The sequence below is a fragment of the Dermacentor silvarum genome, chromosome 9, assembly GCF_013339745.2.
Source record: "Dermacentor silvarum isolate Dsil-2018 chromosome 9, BIME_Dsil_1.4, whole genome shotgun sequence".
Taxonomy (NCBI): domain Eukaryota; kingdom Metazoa; phylum Arthropoda; class Arachnida; order Ixodida; family Ixodidae; genus Dermacentor; species Dermacentor silvarum.
In genome coordinates this window covers 23,999,460-24,007,607 of record NC_051162.1, presented here as the reverse complement: position 1 = coordinate 24,007,607, position 8,148 = coordinate 23,999,460, and the positions used below count along the sequence as shown (strand labels likewise).

General features: G+C 58.3%; 1 long non-coding RNA gene across 1 annotated transcript; it reads right to left on the bottom strand.

Moving 5' to 3' along the window:
- Window positions 1-261: 261 nt before the first annotated feature.
- Window positions 262-2,795, bottom strand: LOC125940403 (uncharacterized). Its single transcript, XR_007463620.1, has 3 exons — window positions 2,764-2,795; window positions 2,428-2,463; window positions 262-533 (listed from the first exon to the last, which is right to left on the bottom strand). It is a non-coding gene; the product is annotated as an uncharacterized LOC125940403 (long non-coding RNA).
- Window positions 2,796-8,148: the final 5,353 nt, after the last annotated feature.

Sequence of the window (8,148 nt, the reverse complement as noted above, 5' to 3'; positions counted from 1 at the left end):
TTCACGTCGAGTGCCAGGATGGCACTCTTGTGGCGTGTGCTGAGGCCATCGATGACTTGTTCTTTTAGCTGAAGTAGAATGTCCTGGGTGGAGAGGTTTGGTCGGAAACCGAACATAGTATTCGGCAGGTGCCCCCCTTCTTCCAGGTGAGTGCGAGACTCACTCGCACTCACCTGCACTCACACTCACTGGCACTCACTCGCACTCGACTTCACCTGCGCTCACACTCACTGGCACTCACTCGCACTCGCACTCACCTGCACTCACACTCACTGGCACTCACTCGCAATCACCTGCACTCACACTCACTGGCACTCACTCGCACTCGCACTCACTCGCACTCACCTGCGCTCACACTCCCTCGCACTCACCTGCACTCACACTCACTGGCACTCACTCGCACTCGCACTCACCTGCGCTCACACTCACTGGCACTCACTCGCACTCACCTGCACTCACACTCACTGGCACTCACTCGCACTCGCACTCACCTGCACTCACACTCACTGGCACTCACTCGCGCTCGCACTCACCTGCGCTCACACTCACTGGCACTCACTGGCACTCACACTCACCTCGCACTCACACGCACTCGCACTCACTTCCACTCACACTCACTGGCGCTCACTCGCACTCGCACTCATCTCCACTCACACTCACAGGCACGCACTCGCACTCGCACTGACCTGCACTCACACTCACAGCACTCACTCGCACTCACTTCCACTCACACTCACTGGCGCTCACTCACACTCGCGATCACCTACACTCACTGGCACTCATTCGCACTCGCACTCACCTGCACTCACAATCACTGGTACTCAATCGCACTCACACTCACCTGCGCTCCCACTCACTGGCACTCACTCGCACTCACCTGCGCTCACACTCACTGGCACTCAGTCGCACTCGCACTCACCTCCACTCACACTCACTGGCACTCACTCGCACTCGCACTCACCTGCACTCACACTCACTGGCACTTACTCGCACTTGCACTCACCTGCGCTCACACTCACTGGCACTACTCCCACTCGCACTCACCTGTGCTCACACTCACTGGCACTCACTCGCACTCGCACTCACCTGCACTCACTCACTGGCACTCACTCGCACTCGCACTCACCTGCGCTCACACTCACTGGCAATCACTCGCACTCGCACTCACCTGCACTCACACTCACTGGCACTCACTCGCACTCACCTGCACTCACAATCACTGGCACTCACTCGCACTCACCTGCACTCACACTCACTTGCACTCACCTGCACTCACACTCACTGGCACTCACTCGCACTCACTTGCGCTCACACTCACTGGCACTCACTCGCACTCACCTGCACTCACACTCACTGTCACTCACTCGCACTCACCTGCGCTCACACTCACTGGCACTCACTCGCACTCGCACTCACCTGCACTCACAATCACTTGCACTCACTCGCACTCACCTGCACTCTCACACACTTGCACTCACCTGCACTCACACTCACTGGCACTCACTCGCACTCACCTGCACTCACACTCACTGGCACTCACTCGCACTCGCACTCACCTGCACTCACACTCACTGGCACTCACTCGCAATCACCTGCACTCACACTCACTGGCAATCACTCGCACTCGCACTCACCTGCACTCACACTCACTGGCACTCACTCGCACTCACCTGCAGTCACAATCACTGGCACTCACTCGCACTCACCTGCACTCACACTCACTGGCACTCACTTGCACTCACCTGCACTCACACTCACTGGCACTCACTCGCACTCGCACTCATTTGCGCTCACACTCACTGGCACTCACTCGCACTCACCTGCACTCACACTCACTGTCACTCACTCGCAGTCGCACTCACCTGCGCTCACACTCACTGGCACTCACTCGCACTCGCACTCACCTGCGCTCACACTCACTGGCACTCACTCGCATCGCACTCACCTGCACTCACACTCACTGGCACTCACTCGCACTCACCTGCACTCACAATCACTGGCACTCACTCGCACTCACCTGCACTCACACTCACTGGTACTCGCTCGCACACGCATTCACTTACACTCACTGGCACTCACTCGCACTCACCTGCACTCACACTCACTGGCACTCACTCGCACTCGACTTCACCTGCGCTCACACTCACAGGCACGCACTCGCACTTACCTGCACTCACACTCACTGGCACTCACTCGCACTCTCACTCACCTGCGCTCACACTCACTGGCACTCACTCGCACTCACCTGCACTCGCAATCACTGGCGCTCACTCGCACTCACCTGCACTCACACTCACTGCCACTCACTCGCACTCACCTGCACTCATACTCTCTGGCACTCACTCGCGATCGCACTCACCTGCGCTCACACTCACTGGCACTCACTCGCACTCGCACACACTGGCACTCACTCGCACTCGCACTCACCTGCACTCACACTCACTGGCGCTCACTCGCACTCACCTGCACTCACACTCACTGGCACTCACTCGCACTCACCTGCACTCACACTCACTGGCAATCACTCGCACTCGCACTCACCTGCACTCACACTCACTGGCACTCACTCGCACTCACCTGCACTCACAATCACTGGCACTCACTCGCACTCACCTGCACTCACACTCACAGGCACGCACTCGCACTTACCTGCACTCACACTCACTGGCACTCACTCGCACTCTCACTCACCTGCGCTCACACTCACTGGCACTCACTCGCACTCACCTGCACTCGCAATCACTGGACCTCACTCGCACTCACCTGCACTCACACTCACTGCCACTCACTCGCACTCACCTGCACTCATACTCTCTGGCACTCACTCGCGATCGCACTCACCTGCGCTCACACTCACTGGCACTCACTCGCACTCGCACACACTGGCACTCACTCGCACTCGCACTCACCTGCACTCACACTCACTGGCGCTCACTCGCACTCACCTGCACTCACACTCACTGGCACTCACTGGCCCTCACTCGCACTCACACTCACTGGCACTCACTCGCACTCGCACTCACCTGCGCTCACACTCACTGGCACTCACTCGCACTCACCTGCACTCACACTCACTGGCCCTCACTCGCACTCACCTGCACTCACACTCACTGGCACTCACTCGCACTCTACCTTACCTGCGCTCACACTCACTGCGCTCTCCACTCACCTGCACTCACTGGCACTCACTCGCACTCACTCACCTCACTCACACTCACACTCACTCGCACTCACCTGCACTCACTCAGGCACTCGCACTCACCTGTGCTGCACTCACACTCACTCGCACTCACCAGCACTCACTCTCACACTCACTCACCTGCACTCTCACTCACCTCACTCGCACTCACCTGCACTCACTGCACTCACTGCACTCACTCGCACACTCGCACCTGCACTCTTGCACTCACAATCACTGGACACTCACTCGCACTCACCTGCACTCACTCACTCACTGCACTCACTCCACTCACCTGCACTCACACTCACTGGCACTCACTCGCGCTCGCACTCACCTGCACTCACACCTCACTGGCACTCACTCGCGCTCGCACTCGCACTCGCACACACTGGCACTCGCACTCACCTGCACTCACACTCACTCACTCGCACTCACAGCACTCACACTCACTGGCACTCACTCGCACTCACCTGCACTCACACTCACTCTCACTCACTGGCACAGCTCACCTGCACTCACACTCACTCACACTCACTGGCACTCACCTCGCACTCACACTCACCTCACTCACTCACCTCCCTCGCACTTCACCTGCACTCACACTCACACTCACTGCACTCACCTGCACTCACACTCACTGGCACTCACTCGCACTCACCTGCACTCACACTCACTGGCACTCACTCGCACTCGCACCTCACTTGCGCTCACACTCACTGGCACTCACTCGCACTCACTGGCACTCACACTCACTCGCGCTCGCACTCACCTGCGCTCACACTCACTGGCACTCACTCGCACTCACGCACTCACTCGCACTCGCACTCACCTGCACTCACACTCACTGGCACTCACTCGCACTCACCTGCACTCTCACACTCACTGGCACTCACTCGCACTCACCTGCACTCACACTCACTGGCACTCACTCGCACTCGCACTCACCTGCACTCACACTCACTGGCACTCACTCGCACTCGCACTCACCTGCACTCACACTCACTGGCACTCACTCGCACTCGACTTCACCTGCTCACACTCACTGGCACTCACTCACTGCACTCACCAGCACTCACACTCGCACTGGCACTCACTCTCGCACTCACTGGCACTCACCTGCACTCACACTCACTGGCACTCACTCGCACTCACCTGCACTCACACTCACTGTCACTCACTCGCAGTCGCACTCACACTCACTCACACTCACTGGCACTCACACTCACTGGCACTCACTCGCACTCACCTGCACTCACATCACTGCACTCACTCGCACTCACCTGCACTCTCACACACGCACTCACTCGCACTCGCACTCACCTGCACTCACACTCACTGGCACTCACTCGCACTCACTCTCACTCGCACTCGCACTCACTGCACTCACTCACTCACACTCGCACTCACCTGCACTCACACTCACTGGCACTCACTCTCGACTTCACCTGCACTCACACTCACTGGCACTCACTCGCACTCGCACTCACCTGCACTCACACTCACTGGCACTCACTCGCACTCACCTGCACTCACACTCACTGGCACTCACTCGCACTCGCACTCACTCGCACTCACCTGCGCTCACACTCACTCGCACTCACCTGCACTCACACTCACTGGCACTCACTCGCACTCGCACTCACCTGCGCTCACACTCACTCACTGGCACTCACTCGCACTCACTGCACTCACACTCACTGGCTCACTCGCACTCACCTGCACTCACACTCACTGGCACTCACTCGCACTCGCACTCACCTGCACTCACACTCACTGCACTCGCACTCACACGCACTCACGCACTCACTTCTGCACTCACACTCACTGGCACTCACTCGCACTCGCACTGGCACTCACTCGCACTCACACTCACACTCACTGGCACTCACTCGCACTCGCACTCACCTGCACTCAAACTCACACTCACTCTCAATCAGCACTCACACCTCACTCGCACTCACTTCCACTCACACTCACTGCGCGCTCACTCGCACTCACACTCGCACTCACACTCCACTGGCACTCACTCACACTCGCACTCACACTGCACTCACTCGCACTGCACTGCACTCGCACTCACCTGCACTCACACTCACACTCACTCGCACTCACTTCCACTCACTCACTCGCTCGGCGCTCACTCACACTCGCAATCACCTACTCACTCACACTGGTCGCAGCTCACACTCACAGGCACGCACTCGCACTCGCACTCTGCACTCTCACCTCTCACTTCACTCACTCACTGGGCACTCACTACACACTCGCACTCACCTGCACTCACACTCACAGGCACTCACTTACTCACCTGCACTCACGCGCACTCGCACTCACCTGCACTCACAATCACTGGTACTCAATCGCACTCACACTCACCTGCGCTCCCACTCACTCGCACTCACCTGCGCTCACACTCACTGGCACTCAGTCGCACTCGCACTCACCTCCGCTCACACTCACTGGCACTCACAGCGCTCGCACTCACCTGCACTCACACTCACTGGCACTTACTCGCGCTTGCACTCACCTGCGCTCACACTCACTGGCACTACTCCCACTCGCACTCAGCCTGTGCTCACACTCACTCGCACTCACTCGCACTCGCACTCACCTGCACTCACACTCACTGGCACTCACTCGCACTCGCACTCACCTGCGCTCACACTCACATGGCAATCACTCGCACTCGCACTCACCTGCCACTCACCACTCACTGGCACTCACTCGCACTCACTCTGCACTCACAATCACTGGCACTTACTCGCACTCCACCTGCACTCACACTCACACCTGCACTCACCTGCACTCACACTCACTGGCACTCACTCGCACTCACTTGCGCTTCACACTCACTGGAACTCACTCGCACTCACCTGCATCACACTCACTGTCACCTGATCCATCGCACTCACCTGCGCTCACACTCACTGGCACTCACTCGCACTCGCACTCACCTGCACTCACAATCACTTGCACTCACTCGCACTCACCTGCACTCTCACACACTTGCACTCACTGCACTCACACTCACTGGCACTCACTCGCACTCACCTGCACTCACACTCACTGGCACTCACTCACTCGCACTCACCGCACTCACCTGCACTCACTCACTCACCGCACTCACACACTGCACTCACCTGCACTCACTCGCACTCACTCGCATCACCTGCACTCACACTCACTCACACTCACTGCACTCACCTGCACTCACTCGCACTCGCTCACCTGCACTCACACTCACTGGCACTCACTCGCACTCGCTCGCACTCACCTGCGCTCACAATCCCTCGCACTCACCTGCACTCACACTCACTGGCACTCACTCGCACTCGCACTCACCTGCGCTCACACTCACTGGCACTCACTCGCACTCACCTGCACTCACACTCACTGTCACTCACTCGCACTCGCACTCACCTGCACTCACACTCACTGGCACTCACTCGCGCTCGCACTCACGTGCGCTCACACTCACTGGCACTCACTCGCACTCGCACTCACCTGCTCACCTCCAGCAACTCGCACTCTCGCACTCACCTGCACCAAACTCATGGCAATCGCAATCACCTGCACTCACACTCACTGGCACTCACTCGCACTCGCACTCACCTGCTCTCACACTCACTGGCCCTCACTCGCACTCACACTCACTGGCACTCACTCGCACTCGCACTCACCTGCGCTCACACTCACTGGCACTCACTCGCACTCACCTGCACTCACCACTCACTGGCACTCACTCGCAATCACCTGCACTCACACTCACTGGCAATCACTCGCACTCGCACTCACACTGCTCTCACACTCACTGGCGCTCACTCGCACTCACCTGCACTCACACTCACTGGCACTCACTCGCACTCACCTGCACTCACACTCACTGGCAATCACTCGCACTCGCACTCACCTGCACTCACACTCACTGGCACTCACTCGCACTCACCTGCACTCACAATCACTGGCACTCACTCGCACTCACCTGCACTCACACTCACAGGCACGCACTCGCACATTACCTGCACTCACACTCACTGGCACTCACTGGCACTCGCACTCACCTGTGCTCACACTCACTGGCACTCACTTGCACTCGCACTCACCAGCACTCACACTCATTGGCACTCACTCGCAATCACCTGCACTCACACTCACTGGCACTCACTGGCACTCACCTGCACTCACACTCACTGGCACTCACTCGCACCACCCCCCCCCCACTCACCTGCACGCACACTCACTGGCACTCACTCGCAATCACCTGCACTCACACTCACTGCTCACTTGCACTCACTGCACTCACACTCACTGGCACTCACTCGCACTCACCTGCACTCACAACTTGGCACTCACTCGCACTCGCACTCACGCACTCACACTCACTGGCACTCACTCGCACTCGCACTCACCTGCGCTCACACTCACTGGCACTCACTCGCACTCGCACACACTAGCACTCACTGCACTCGCACTCAACTTCACTCACACTCACTGGCGCTCACTCGCAATCACCTGCACTCACACTCCTCTGGCACTCACTCGCACTCACCTGCACTCACCACTCACTGGCAATCAACTCGCACTCCACTCACTGCACTCACACTCACTGGCACTCACTCGCACTCACCTGCACTCACAATCACTGGACACTCACTCGCATCACCTGCACACTCACACCTCCTGGCACTCACGCACTCACCTGCACTCACCTCACGGGCACTCAATCGCACTCGCACTCACTGCGCTCACACTCACTGGCACTCACTCGCACTCACCTGCACTCACACTCAGCTGTCACGCACTCGCAGGTCGCACTCACCTGCGCTTCACCTCACTGGCACTCACTCACACGTCGCAATCAACCTACACTCACAGTCGCAGACATTCACCTCGTGTCACCCTCGCACTCATCTCCACTCACACTCACTTCACTCACTCACCACTCGCACTCTCACCTGCACTCACTG